Source organism: Saccopteryx leptura, unplaced genomic scaffold (assembly GCF_036850995.1).
Source record: "Saccopteryx leptura isolate mSacLep1 unplaced genomic scaffold, mSacLep1_pri_phased_curated manual_scaffold_109, whole genome shotgun sequence".
Classification (NCBI taxonomy): Eukaryota; Metazoa; Chordata; class Mammalia; order Chiroptera; family Emballonuridae; genus Saccopteryx; species Saccopteryx leptura.
Window position 1 is genome coordinate 31233 of NW_027095790.1, and position 15850 is coordinate 47082.

The following is a 15850-nucleotide window of genomic DNA, read 5'->3' on the forward strand; positions in this document are numbered from 1 at the left end:
GCAAGGGACTAGAATTGCAGGAATGGGTTTTAATCAGGACAGCAGATGGCACAGTTATAGCACAGAATAACACGTGGGATAGTAGCACCTCCATAAAACTCCAAGCTGATTTATCAAAGTTTTTTGAAGAAAAATTCTGTGATTCACCAGCAGCTTGGAGACATTCTGATTCAGTCAGGAGCCCGCTCTTAGATAACTGGCCTAGCTCATACACTGCAGGTAGTAAGTGTGCACCTCATGTTAAAAATAGGGCTTTATGGTATACTCCACACTATGCCTGCCCTGAACCCCCTTCCGGAAAGTGCTGAATTTGCGAGTCTCACTCAGATTATTTTTGTAAAGTGTAGGGTTGTGAAACACTTGTCAGTGAATTTCAATGGAGTCCACCAAAACCAGACGCAGACATAAGTCTCTTTCGATTAGGAACTAGATTAGGGGGAAGAAGGCCCAATGATTATTGGGATAAGGACTGTGCTAAAGATAATTGTAACCCTACTATCATTACTATTAAGAAGCCTAAAGACCCAAGTTGGAATTCAGGAAAAACCTGGGGGCTAAGGTTATATGTAACTGGACATGATCCTGGTATCTTTTTCACCAATAGAAAGCTTACTACAAAGAACAGACTTTTCCTAATAGGAGTAGGGAATGGGCTGCCACCTAGGCCCCCTGTCAGCCTCCCAGCAGCACACTCTCCGGCAGCACCAAAACTCCTAGACAGTAAGACTGGCCTAGACCAGAGTGGAGCTACCCCGACTCCTACTGTAGACTCTTTCTCAATAGAGCCAGAGGAGCAGGACCATAAATTGCCTTTTTACACTCCCAGCCCATTACTGGGAAGACCACACCACCAAGAGACATATGCCCTATTGATTTATTAGATAAGGTATTCCCCTTCTTTAACAAGACACAGCCTGAAATTACAGAATCTTGTTGGCTTTGCCTTAGTCCCAGACCCCCTTTCTATGTAGGGCTTGGAGGCAACACCTTGAGGGAAGGGGAACTGGCTCCTACTACAGTAACCCTTATGAGGGACCGGAACCAGGATCAGATGAAAGATTGTGTCTCAGAAGGATCTTTCACTTTAGCAGAGTTCCATGGGAAAGGAACCGGCTACCTCTTAGAAAATTTCACCTTAGGTAATTCCAATTACAGTGACTATTGCCTTAACCAAGAAACCCTACTTACCACCCTAGAGAACCCAAAAGTCATGAAGGACTATGGTTTGTGTGTACTCAAAGCATCTTCAAGTGTATAGTCCCCACTTATCCTGAACTTTGTGTAAGTGCTTACATTATTCCACAGGTATATCTGTATAGGGGAAATCCTGAATTCCTTGTGGCTCCCCCAAGGCGGGAAAAATGAGCTCCACTTCTTATCCCTATCATAGCTACCATAGGAATTGTAGGGTCAGCAGCAGTAAGAACAGCATCCCTCATTCAAAGGGAACTTACCCTCAGACAGTTATCCAAGACATTCTCCAAAGATATTGCGCTTCTCCAAAACCAGGTAATATACCTCGAGAAGTAAATAAACTTCCTAGCCGAGGTAGCCCTTCAGAATAGGAGAGGACTAGACCTCCTCCTACTCGAGCAAGGAGGACTGTGTGCTGCTCTAAGAGAAAAATGCTGTTTTTATGATAACCACTCTGGAGTAATTAGAGAGAATATCAAGGTACTTGTAAACAGATTAGAAAATAGGAACTTAGAAGAAGATGACCCAGGATGGTATGCCTCTATGTTCAGAACTTCCCCTTGGCTAGCCACTCTTATATCTACAATTGCTGGGCCATTACTGATACTTTTGTTAGCTCTCACTATTGGGCCTGTAGTTATTAATAAACTCTCTACATTTATTAAAGAAAGAATCGAGACTGTAAAAGTGATGGTTCTGTCTCAACCTACCTACACCATCCTTCCTTCTGATGAAGAACCAAGGGTTTGATTTATGCCCTAATAGGAGTAGGGAATGTAAGGACCAAGAAAAGATCAGAAAATAAGCAAGGCACTAATGGAACAGGGAACTTAAGGGTTACAGGCAGGTCCTGCTCCTGTTCTGTTAGGAGTAACATGCCCAAGGTCGTTCAAGAAGCAGAGAGAGATAGGGACTCTGGGAAGCTGAGAGAGAAGAAAAAAAAAGAAAGAAAAAGAGACAAACATTTGCATTCTATTGGTTAAAGACCCTTATCAGAAGTTTAGGTTTAGAATTCACCAATGAGCTAGACCCCAGCCCCTGTTGCTATGCTATGTGCAGCCCCCTTAGCAAATAGGTTACCGCCACATCTGCTTCTGTATTAGGCTTTCTTGCTTAGCTTATAGAAAGATTTAGCTGTGAGTGCTAGGTGCGATTCCCATCTCTAGCTCCTTGTGAGCACGGTGTCTCTGGACACCTCGGGAATTTGCCCCTGCGCAGGTAAAACTGGCCAATAAAGTTACATCTATACTCCTGAAAGTCTCCGACATTTGTTCTTGTACCCGGTGGATGCTACAATACACTGCTTCCATGTGTAAATAATTACACATATTTATAGATGTGTTAATGAGCAGGAATGGTATAGAAGTATAAAACCACATAAGAAATAACTCATTCAGAGCACTTGTCATCACAAAAGGAGGAGGAAGGTCTGGCGGGTGAGCAGTGCTCCAGGACAGCACTGTCTGGCAGCCCTGGCCTCATTGCAGACAGGAAATGATTAATCGTAAGTGCCGGGGTCCAGCCCCAGGGGGAATCCAGGGGTCCCACAGGAAGAGATGGCACAAGTTGAGTGAGAGAGCTGAATTCTTTATTTTCTCTTTATTCTCTCATTAGCATTTACTGCCAGGCATCTCTGCCAAATGCTGGTCTAGCTTTCTTTTTATGCACACACACTAAGTTACAATCACATGATATTTTGTTTCACTATGGTTACATATTTCCAGATAACGGTTAATTTATATCTATAAGCTACAAATCAGGTGGTAATTCATTCAAAGTACAGATATACAATAACTTGAATAGCAATAACAATATCAGTACAAACTTCTAAAAGATTAGTACTAATTAATAATTCTACTTTACTGTTGTTGTGAGTCAAGGGCGCAGAGAGAGATTAGCAGACAAAATCAAGAACTAGCAAAGGACCACTGCTTGCTCAGGCAAATGGATTTAAGTTCATGCAGTGTCCTAATTTTTTTCAGAAGACTTCAAAAGGCTTGCTTATTAAAAAATTGGCATAACATTAAGAGTAACTTTTGCTTAAAGATACATAGAGTGCACCTGCAAGATAGCTTAGTAGCAACATAATATCAGAAGGCATTAATTGCTATGGCTGCTATGGATCCCACCACATTACAATCCTTATTTTTGGAAAATACAAAAATCTCATGAGAATGTTTTACTGAGAAAAGCCCAGCAACTGCCTTCAGTCACAAAACAAGTCTCTTAACAAAACATTCTTTTCTTGTTGGCTGTGTTCCCATCCAAGGCCATGCAATGGGTTATTCCACTACACCTTACCTAAGATTTTATTTTCTAGTCAAATTTTATTTATTTACTATATTCATACACTAGTTAAGTTCTAACTTTATTCTTTCTAACATAATTAATAAGAAGAAATTCTCCTACAAACTTAACCCTTTACGAGGGATATCATAGCCAGCCTCTTATGTTTATGAGCCCAGTTCAAGGGGCTTACAGGCTTTTCTGTGGAACTTACACCTTCTGTCTCATTTCCAAAGAAATTACTATGAATCTACAGGGAAAGCACGGTACTATTATCCCTGTGCCATAAATAATAGCACACACACAGAAAAGGAGGGATATAAGGCCAGATTAATTCAAAAGGTCAAAGGGGGAAGTATCATTGTGCCTTTCCTTTGCAGTGACTTTGTAACCCCACAGCTATTGGTCTTCACTGTGGTGACTATATCAATCATCAGTTTTTTATCTTCTTCTGCTGTGACCTTGTCAGCCAGCAGTTGTGGGTTTTCTCCTGCAGTGACCTTGTCAGCCAGCAGTTGTGGATCTTCTCTGCTGTGACCTTGTCAGCCAGCAGTCGTTTATCGGCTCCCGACAATTAAGGCAGCTAGGGTTGTGGGCCAGGGTAGGGAACATTGTATCAGGCCCTGTGTCAGCCATCTCTTCAGGGTGTCTGGTTTCATGAGGATGTGGTCAGTAAGGTCCTTCTGCTTTCATGGGTCTAGCACTGAAACCCAGCTGAAATTCAGATGTGATCTCTAACTTGAACCAAATGGTTTCTGTGGTCCATAGACCTGAGGCTGTGTTCCCAAGACTGTTTGTTGCTGACCAGACTTTGATGATTAAGGAAGAGCAAGGACGGTTAAATGTGTAAAGGTGAAAGGATAAGAAGAAAAGGACGCAAGGTGGTCACTGTACCATTAGACTGGACAAGGCCACTCTGAAACAAGAAGACAGAAAGGAGCCCTGGCCAAGTTGCATAATTCATTAGAGAGTCATCCCCATATACCTAAGTTGTGTGTTTTATGTCCAGTCAGGGCACATATAAGAATCAACCATTGAAGCCTGTCCAGGTGGTAGCACAGAGGATAGAGCAACAACCTGGGACGATGAGGACTCAGGTTCCAAACCCCAAGGTTGCAGGCTTGAGGGGGTTCACAGGCTTGAGTGTGGAGACACTGGCTTGAGTGTGAAATCATAGACGTGACCGCATAGTCACTGGCTTGAAGCACAAGGTTGCTGGCATGAGCCCAAGGTTGCTGGTTTGAGCAAGAGGTCACTGACTGAGCTAGATTCCCCTGGTCAAGGCACCTATGCAAAAGCAATCAATGAACAACCAAGGTGCTGCTGCTGTAAGTTGATGAGTCTCATCCCTCTCCCTTCCTGTTTGCCTCTCTAGCAAAAAAAAAAAAAAAAAGAACAATTAAAGAATAATCAACCACTAAATGCATAAATAAATGGAACAGCAAATCAATGATTCTCACTCACTCTCTTCCCTCCTATTTCTCTAAAATCAATAAAAAATTTAATAAATTAAAATTTTTATTGATTTTAGAGAGAGGAGTGAGAGAGAGAGAGAGAGAAGTTGGAGGCAGACTGGAGCAGGAAGCATCAACTTATAGTAGTTGCTTTTTGGATGTGCCTTGACAAGGCAAGCCTGGGGTTACAAACTGGTGACTTCAGTGTCCAGGTCACTGCTTTATCTACTGTGCCACTGCAAGTCAGGCAAATTTTTAAAAAAGACATGCCATGAACCAGTGTGGCTCCTAATAATGGTGCGGAATTAAGGAAACACACTTATCAAAACAAAAATGATGGGACTGGGAGGACTCTTCAACATGCCTGGCAGTATCTGAGTTCCCCATAGCCCCAGTTTGCTTTATTATATAGCCATGTGCAAATCAAGGACCTTGACACAAAGCTGCACATCCAAGGCTAAGACAGGAATTCTCCCAAGGCAAAAACAGGATACATTAGTGAAATCTATCAACATCTGAAACAAACAAAAAGTCAGAGGAAGGGCATGTATATTGCTTTCAGCAACCCAAGGAAGCAAGTAGAATGGGTGCAATTACTCATCATCACAGCCAAATATGGAGATGGAGAGGGGAGAACTCAGCCCTGTGCTAAGCCTCGAATCTACAATGGCTTTTTGCCATTTACGGTCCACAACATATTCCCCTTTTCTTTTTTATTTTTAATTTGTGTGCTGAGATTTCCACTCATCTGATTTCTTAGTTTCCCAGATTATAATTTGGAGGCAGACTGAAAAAATACGGAACAAACACAAAATTAGTATAGCCAATACTAAAAAGATACCCAAATATTCTAAAACATTACAGTGATTAAAGCCTTTAAGCAAACTCTTGTCCAATACAAAAAGAATCCATAAAAGAGTAGTGTCCTTAACATGTTCACCAAGTCCAAGTTAGCACCAATACCATTCCAAATTTCAACAAAAGCAGCCGAGCCCCAGTTCAGTCCATCAAAAGCTGTCACAGGATCAGGAGTCCAGGAAATACATCCAGGAGAAGTCCACATGGCACTGGAATTGCTGTCACACTTCTACACTCTGCAGCTAGTGTCAAAGTCCCAATGACCGCTGCTTCTAGCTGGTGATGACCCAAGTAGACTGGAAAAGCCATCCGCAGCACGCATGAAGACGGAGCTTCCATTTTTTTTAAACTGGAAAGATGAACCCAGGGGGCCTTATACTGGAGCTTTACAGCCATGGGATGGTGAGGAGAACCTTGAATACACTAAGCTGGGTGGCAGAGTTAAATTTGTAAGTTGGCAAAAAAGGAAAAAAGGAGCTCTAAATTAGGAGTAGGTCCCAAACTAAAATATGAATGGGGCAATGAGGCAGGAGAAATAAAGAAAAACTATATATTAAACAAAGCAGCAGAAAATAGGGCTATCAACACCCACAACAGAGATCTTCGAGGGAAGAATAAAAAACCCGAATATTCAGGCAAGACATAGATAAGTGATCCTTGTGTAAATGAGACCAGTCTACCGGCTACTTGGAAGAAATACCCTAGGCTTGTCCACAGTTTCCTAGATGGGGCCGACGGCCCTGGGCACCTTCAGCCTTCAGTGGCAAAGCCCAGCATTCTGGGCAAAGTTAGATCACAGGTGGCTGGAACAGGGCTGGAAGAGACTGAACCCTCCCTTAGAGGAGCGAGGGGGAAGCCTACCTTCCAGTGTCCCTTCTTCACAGCAAAGGCATGTAAGCCTGGCAGGCTTTGGCTTAAATGACCATCCTTTCCACTATTGAAGCAGGGCCCTGATGGAGTCCTATGAGATGCCATTTGGGAATTGGAACCTTTTGAGGGTGTATCCCAAGAGATAGTATTTCACTTGATCTCTTTCGGGCTTTTTCTGCCTCTTGGTACCTTAAAAACCATGCTCAGAAGATCTCGCTGAGGGGTTTGAGGATCCCCATCTGCCTATATAAATCTTTTCTGTATATCTGGAGCTATTTGGAAAAAGACAAAACAGTGTTATTAGCTGGATCAAATAAAAGAGAGTAGAAGTTTGCAGGAGAAAAGGATTTGGTGTCTCCTGTCCAACATTCAAAAGAAAATTTTTTTTAAAGGTAAGGTAGATTTGCAGGAATTTCAGGATATGACTCCCCCTTTTATATTTTTAAAATTGACCTTAAATATTTGCTGGGAACACTTTAATAATACCTTGACTTTAAAGATTGTAAGAAATACCCGTAATTCAAAAGATTTGACAAAATACAGTAAATGCTTTTGTTACATATGTAGAAACATTGTCAGTTTTAATCACATCAAGAAGTCCAATAGTAGAAAATGCATACAATGAGCTATATAACATGCTTAGCAGCCTCTCCTGTCCTAGCAGAGGCTACCATAAATCCAGAATAAGTATCCACTCTAATATGGACATAGGACTGTTTGCCAAATGAAGGTATATGAGTAACATCCATTTGCCAAAATTGTCCTGGTAAGAGTCCTTAAGGGTTAACTCCAAATGAAGGGACAGATTGTAGTATAGGACTCCTTGGACAGGATTTACCAATCTGCTGTGCTGCTTTCAAAGAAATCTGAAACTGTTTATGTAGGGCTGTAGAGTTCTGGTGATAAATAGTATGAGACTGAATTGTTCGATCTGTCATGGTTGCTCCAAATAATTTTATTTTGGGTAGCTTGATCAACAAGGGCATTTCCTTGAGCTCCAGGGAGCATGGAGTGAGTTCACATATATCCTGTAAAACATGGAGCTCTATGTTGACATACAGGTCTTTGAAGAAGGAGAAACTGCTGAAATAGTTCATCAGCAGTTGTCCCTAAGACAGCATTCTCTATAGTGGAAACAACCATAAGTAAATACTTGCTGTCTGTATACAGATTAAAGGAGGAAGGTATATGGCAAATGCTGAAAAGCCATGAAAATGGCATGTAATTCTAGGCTTTGAGCTCATTTCAAGGCAAAATATTTTAGTATAAATTTGTCCATCGATTTTAAGCCTGCTCTTCCTTAGCTAGACCCATCAGTAAAGACTGTAGGTGCTTCAGGAATGGGCTCATTAACAATTGCCTTAGGAAATACAAATGTAGTAATTAATGAAAATTGAACTATTTTATCAGCTGGGTAATGAGAATCAAATTTTGGCCTCTAAAATTTGTAAAAGCAATTTGCCATTTAGTGGAAGTTTCCCAGAGCCATTGTTGTTGATCTTTTGAAAAAGGAACAACAATAATTTGAGGCTCAGAACCTATAAGCTGTAAGAGTCGCCTACACCCCTTGATAATCAAGGAGGCGACAAGGTCAAGATACGAAGATAAAACGTTTTTAGAAGTAAGAGCCACATGAATCTATTCAGTAGGACCTGAAACTTGCCACAATAGTCCCGTTGGAGTGTACCTTGAGGGACAAATTAGTAAAGCAATTGATTCTTCAGGATTTATGCATTTTAGTTGTGCTTGTTGCAAGACTTTTACTACAAGCTTTAAAGCTTGTTGTCCTGCAGCTGTAAGTAGCTGAGCAGAAGATGGTTTATCTGAGACTCTAAGAATATCAAAAAGTGGTTTCAGTTTCCCAGTAGTTAATTTCAAGAAAGGTCTAAGCCAGTTAATGTCTCCTAACAGTTTCTGGAAATCATTTAAAGTTTGCAAATGATCTGTCCTGATTTCTATTTTCTGTTGTCCCTCAACAATTTGTCCTAAATAAGAAAAAGGTAAAGATTGCTGTACTTGTTTAGGAGCTATATAAAGTCCTGATTCTTTCAAAAAATATTGTAGTTGTTGCAAAATGATCAACACAGTGTCTTTATCTGGATGAGTGATAAGAATATTATCCATATAATGAATTATGTACAACTTAGGGTACTGCCTTCAAACTGAAAAGATAGCTTGAGAATTGTATTTTTGGCACAAGGTAGGAGGACTGTTAGCCATACCTGGAGAAAAACTCTCCACTGGTATTGCTCCATTGGAGCCTAGAAATTAAATGAAGGAACACTGAATGCAAAACACTTGCAATCATTGATGACTGTTCCTCCTGTTGCCTTCAGGCCTGGCACTAGAATTTTAAGTCATCATACATTAAAATTAATTTTCTTCACTCAGATAATGTTAGGATAATGGGATTATCTGTTCATTCTCTGAAATTTGCAGAATCAAACACTAAGGGTATTTACACGACCCCCGAGCGGTCAGCGTCCCCCAGCTCCGTAGAGGGACAAGTGGCGTTCAGCCACCCGAGATTGAGCAATAACAGGTCTGTGATGCACTTAGATGTCCGGGGCTGCACGCGCGCTACACTGACTGGCTCAGCGTGTGCCTACCCTATGCCGGCAGGTGCGGGTAACCCATTGAACCCCATTCATGATGGGGATTGGGGATTGCAATTATTCCCCATGAACGAGGAATTCCCAGTAAGTGCAGGTCATAAGCTTGCGTTGATTAAGTTCCTGCCCTTTGTACACACTGCCCGTTGCTACTACTGATTGGATGGTTTAGTGAGGCCCTCGGATCGGCCCCACTGGGGTCAGCCCACAGCCCTGGCAGAGCGCTGAGAAGACGGTCGAACTTGACTATCTAGAGGAAGTAAAAAAAATAAAAAAATAAACACTTGCAATCATGCAGGTTTAAAGGAATAGTAAAAAAGCAATCCTTCAAGTCAATAATTACAAGGTGAAAATTTTATGGAATGGTAGCAGGAGAAGGTAGTCTAGCTGGAGAGGACCCATAACTTTCAGTCTTATTTATTGCTCTCAAATCTTGTAATAGTCTCCAGGTTCCTGATTTCTTTTTAATGACAAAAATAGGTACATTCCATGGACTAATGGATGGTTCAATGATCCCAAGCTGTAACTGCTCTTGTACCAATTGAGCAGCTCTCCTAAGTTTCTCCTGAGAAAGGGGCCATTGGTCTACCTATACAGGATTATCTGATTTCCAAGTAATTGGGTCTGCACAATGCCTTACTGGGGTAGCAGGAGCTACCAAGGCCCCTATGCTAAATTTTGATATCCTAATCCACACCTTCTGGTATTGGGTGCCACTTCTATGGGGATGAGAATTCCCTGCTGTTATTTCCCTAGTCCCTTAGGGGGCAAAAATTCCTGATCAAGCATTTGAGTGCTGACTAAATTATTAGGACTGACAAGTAATGCTCCCATATTTTTCAAAACATCTCTACCCCACAAATTAACTGGCAATCCAGGGAGCACATAAGGCTGAAAAAATCCAGAATGACCTTCTTAATCTTCCCAGAACTTTGTTGAGGGGATTTACTCTGCCCTATACCTTGTAATTCTGTGGCTGCTGCATGAGTGGGCCAGGAAGGAGGCCAGTGTGGCTTAGCAATAACAGATATATCAGCTCCAGTATCTAAAAGTCTTTTAAATTTACACCCTTGTATTGTTAGTTCCATTTCAGGGCATTCCTGACCTATTTTTTTTTAATCAATTGGAAAAATCAGAGGAGCCAAATCACTAATTTTCTTGGGACCCTTTTGCAGGTCGTGGCCTGAGAAGCAGAATTAGCATCTTTATACTATTCTTCTAACTGCCTGAATTAGACATGAGATAAAGTCCTGAAATTACTTATTAGGGCCCTGCTTAATTTTGCTCAATTCCTTTGTTTTGCCTAACTGAGATAACCTTATATAACAAGACAATTTACATACAAAAAACACAAGTATAACATATAACTTTGACTAATCCTAATATTTAAATTGCTATTTGGCTCCTAACTCTGAATATACCTCACAATGCACTAACCAAATCAGTAAGTCTTAAGGATCTACATTCTATTCCATTTAAATTTAAATGAGTGCTCTTTACAAGTTCTAAAAACATTTTATTTTTTCTAAATATTAGAGCCAACATTTCCAATTTTTGCATACAAAAAAACTTAATTCAGGCCTTAAAAACAGATACATTTTAGACAACATTAAACAAAGACTAAACAGAGACAAGAATTAGACAAACCAGACAAACCAGAAAGAAACCCAGGATTTCAGAGCATATTGAGATTAGAAAGATGCCTGCCTGAATTAGTCAGGGCATTTTCAGACAGAGGGACTGAAGGATATGACTAAACAAAATCTGTCCGAGAAAATTTGCTCTCAGCAGCTGCTGGGATATTTTCTATAGTCAGATCCAACACAGATCCCCTGCCTCAAACTCCAGGCAAAGAACAAGAAAGAAACAAAATGATAGTTCAGAAGACCGCAGTCAAAACATTAAAGAAAATCAGACCATGACAGGAAAAGTTGCAATCTTCCTAATACCTGAGTCTCCTTTCCATTCTCAAGAAAGTCCAACTTCCACAGCAAATAATTACCCCTGGAGAGACAAGCACAAGCAATCACCTTCCAGCCATTTGATGGAAGAGCCTTTGCACTAGTAGTATCTAATAAACCAAGTGAAAAAGGGGCAGTAGGCCCACACTGAACACAAGTAAGTTTAAGCTCTTTCAGAGTTTTAAAAGGTACAGGTTTATTTTCTTACACTAGTCTCCCTGTACCATCCTGTCTTTCTACAACAGGAAAATGGGTAAAGCCATCTATTGTTTCCCCTATATTTTGAGCCTGGTCTATAGATTGATGGAGAGGGGATTTTCCAGATTTTGGGCTATAGACTCCAGAATCAGCCAGATAAGGGTACAGAGGAGCACAGGGTTGAATGTAGAAAGGAGCTGAGGGCAGCAAAGGCCACGTGGCTAAGGCAGCCTTAGCCATGTATTTTTTATCCCCCCTGTCATCCTCAGACTCCCAAGTTATCCTCATATTCACATCCTTCTATTTCCAGCTCACCCTGATACTCTTCAGACAACGATTTGTCTTCATATGGAAACATTTCTACATGAAGGTCCCTTATTTTTGACCCTATCTGTTCCATAATATTTTACTCCTGACTACACTTTCCCCAAAAACTTTTGTTACTCACTGTGCACAGTTCACTTGGGGAGTTTCATCACCTTCCTTCAGTTTTAGTTTCCTTGGACTCATACTCAAGTCTTCTGTTTGGGCGCCACTTGCCATGGATTAGCGCGGCTCCTAATAAAGGTGTGGAATTAAGAAAACATACTTATCAAAACAAAAACGATAGGACCGGGAGGGCTCTTCAACATGCCTGGCAGTATCCTGGTGCTCCATAGCCCCAGTTCACTTTATTATATAGACATATGCAAATCAAGGACCTTGATACAAAGTTGCACATCCAAGGCTAAGACAAGAACTCTCCCAAGGAAAAAACAGGATACATTAGTGATATCTACCAATATCTGAAGCAAACAAAAAGTCAAAGGAAGGGCATGTATATTGCTTCCAGCAACCCGAAAAGCAAATAGAGTGGGTGCAAATACTCAGCATCATAGCCACATATGAAGATGGAGTGGGGAGAACTTAGCCTTTTGCTAATCCTCGAATCTACAATGGCTTTTTGCCATTTATGGTCCATAACAAAGACAGAAAAGAGAAAGTGTTATATTAAAGAAATGGACTTTCTGTCCAGTTAAGTGACCTTTATTATATTTTTGACATAAATGGCCAATTTTTTTTCTTTTTTCTTTTACCAAGATAGAGAGGGAGGGAGGGACAGATAGTGACAGACTGGCTGAAAGGGAGAGAGATGTAAACTATCAATTCTTTATTGCAGTTCCTTAGTTTTTCATTGATTGCTTTCCCATAGGTGCCCTGACTGGGGGGTTACAGCGCAGTGAGTGACCCCTTGCTCAAGCCTGATACCTTGGACTTGAGCCAGCAACCATGGCGTCATGCCTATGATACTACACTCAAGCTGGCGACCCTGTGCTCAAGCTTGTGAGGCTGCACTAAAGCCTGAGTAGCCCCCACTGAAGCTGGCAGCCTCAGAGTTTCAAAACTTGAATCTTCAGCATCACACTCCATCCTGGAGAAGCAAAACCCTCTAGAAAACACTCTAGATGAAAATTGGTTAAGAAAAAATTATTTTTAGATTCCAGTTCCTCTGAGTCCTCTAAAAAAGGCTAATAAGTATGGCCTAGGTGTATGGGGTGGATTTTGGATAGGCCTGGATTTAAGCTCTACTAAACTGAGAGTGAATTTAGCACTGGACCTTTGGGCAAATCTTACAAATTATCTGAGCTCTTGAATGCCAATGTGTAAGGTGAAGATACGTGCATATACTCTTTGACAGTATTCAATTCAATTTATCTGTGTATGTATTTCTTTGTTTTTTAGGTAAGATGAGGAGAGATAGTGAGGTGACTCACATATGCACTCTTATCAAGATCTACCCGGCAACCCAAATTCTCAAGTACTGAGCTGGTTTTTAGCAACTTAGGTTGATGTGCTCTAGCTAACTGAGCCATCCTCAGTGCCCAAGGCTACTGTTCAAACCAATTCAGCCACTGGCTGCAGGAAAAAAAGAAGGAGAGAAGGGGGAGAAGGAGCAGTGGAGAAGGAGATGGTTGCTTCTTCTATATACCCCAATCGGAATCAAACCCGGGACATACACTGGCCAAAGCTCTATCCACTGAGCAACTGGCTAGGGCTTAAATTCAATGTAAAATAACTGACACATACACGTTGTCCAATAAATACATCTATGATAATAGCAACCATATGCTGTTGGTGTTGTATCCCTGGCCTTTCCTAAATGCCTTACATATACTGTACCCTTAATAAATATTTTATGAATAACTAAAATTTGAGAAGTTACAACTCATAATGAGAAGATCTAGAAGCTAAAATTGAATTGGCCATCTGTAGTAAGTGTAGAGGCTTACTATTATAGGGGCTCTCTGAACAAATATTTGACAAAGGAAAATACCAGAGTGTATAGAAGGACAGATGATAATTTGATGGCAGGAGTTTGTGTGTTTTCTGACAAAATAGGGACAAACACTCCAGACTCCACCAAACTCACTCTTCTCCAACTTAGAACTCAAGAGAAAGGAGACTGAAGTAAAGATGTATAGCTTACAAGAAAGAAATAGCCACGTGTACCAAGAGATCAGCGAGCCCCAGGACAATGACTACCTCTGTAAGTGACCCTATCAAAGCATGCTAACTCTTCATACAATAATGTCATCTAATCATTTGGCCCTTACAGCATTCAGTTCCCCCATGGACCCATATTACAGAAGTGAGGCTCAATGATGTGAGTGCCTGGGCTCTCTGAATCTCTATATGTCCAGGAACATGCACTACACCTTCCCTAATCTCTGTGGCTCTCATCCCCAGATTGTGAGAAGTGTCACAACTTCTTCATTGACAGTTGTGATGTGCATGGTCCCCCTACATTTGTAAAAGACAGTGCAGTGGATAAGGGATATCCAAAGCACGTAGCCCTCACTCTGCCCCCTGGGTTGAGAATCAGACCATCGGGCATTCCTGAGGCTGGTCTTGGAGTGTGGAACAAGGCATCTGCTCTGCCAGTGGGTCTGCACTTAGAACTCAAGAGAAAGGAGATTGAAGTAAAGATGTATAGCTTACATATTTATGACCCTTATGAGGGCCAGATCACAGAAGATGAAGAGGCAGGCAACAACGGATACTCCTGGCAGGTGAGAAGTATTTACCTCTTCCCTGTCTTGTGGATACCCACATCCCTCCCATGGCTTGGTGGGACCTGCCCTTCTACATACTAGGACATGGATGGAAACAATATGGTTAGCTCTGGGTATGGAGTGGACTTTGCAGACCATGGAGCTCCTGTTGAGAATCACAAGTTAAGTGGGAGCAAAGTGGTACAGACACAAAAGAATGCCTCTTCCCAGCCTTGAGTTGACAGGTCAACGCAGATGTGATGAGTAAGAAAAATATCATGTGGTCACTAGGGGCAATGCATGCAAGCTGAAAAAGCTTTGTTGACAGTAGAGTAAAATAATTTTATTAATTCATCATCCGAAAAAAAGCCTTTAATTTTTCTTCCTAAAATGCAGATCACCAAAGGGAGAAACTGCCATGAGTATGTGGTTGGGAAGGATGAATCCTGGGCAAACTGGATGAGTTAAGGCCAAGAAGTTTCTGGAAGTCACAAAAACACTCATCCCTCTCAGGCCCATACAGCTTTCTTTCTCATCATGCCTCCCTCAGTGGTCTCCCTCAATTTTCTGTTCCTCTTTTTTCTCCATTCAGTGCTCTTTTAAATCAAGAAGTAGATAGAGGAAAAAAGAAGATAAAAATATAGCTTCTGTCCTCAAAATATAAATCTCTATGCTAGACAAAATTTAGACACTGAGAAAAATTTTGAGGGCTTGGATTACACTTTAATTGATCTAATGAACATTATCTAAGCAAGCCCTAACTATAGTATATATTCCATGTTAGAGGAAGGTATTCATTACTTAAACAGATCATATAACCCATCCTCTTATGAAGAACTAATTGCAGACATGGTGAAACAATAAAATTTAGAAATGTTTAACTATAATTTTTCTATTTTTTGAGAAGTTTAATGTGCCAGGATACCTAAACCATGGATAGCCTACACCTGTGAGGGCAGCAAATTATCCCAGCCTCACTTCTAACTAGAAATGAGTTCTGAAATGCACAGAGCAATGATCATTGGCCACTTCCCTGAGGGGCTCTTTTATCAGAGGCTAGAGAATGTAAATAAGGTATTATTGTTCTTTATGAATTTGCTAAGACAAAGAGATCTCCAAGTCCTGGTCGGTTGGCTCAGCGGTAGAGCACTGTCCGCAAGCCATGGAACTCCAGGGTTTAATTCCCCACCCAGGGCACTGCATAAGATTTAGCTCATCTGCTTCATCTGTCATTACCCCTCTTTTTTATCTTCATCTCTCCCGTGGTTTCCCCTTCCACAGCCAAGGCTACCACTGAGCAAAGTTTGTCCCTGGCACTGCGGATGGCTCTCTGGCCTCTGCCCTCAGGTAGCGATAGAATGGAGAATAACCCCAGCTGGGCTGAG

At 41.3% G+C, this 15850-nt stretch overlaps 1 non-coding gene across 1 annotated transcript; it reads left to right on the forward strand.

Moving 5' to 3' along the window:
* The first annotated feature begins 8970 nt into the window (after nucleotides 1-8970).
* Nucleotides 8971-9113, forward strand: LOC136387137 (small nucleolar RNA SNORA79). Its single transcript, XR_010748085.1, has one exon. It is a non-coding gene; the product is annotated as a small nucleolar RNA SNORA79 (small nucleolar RNA).
* Nucleotides 9114-15850: the final 6737 nt, after the last annotated feature.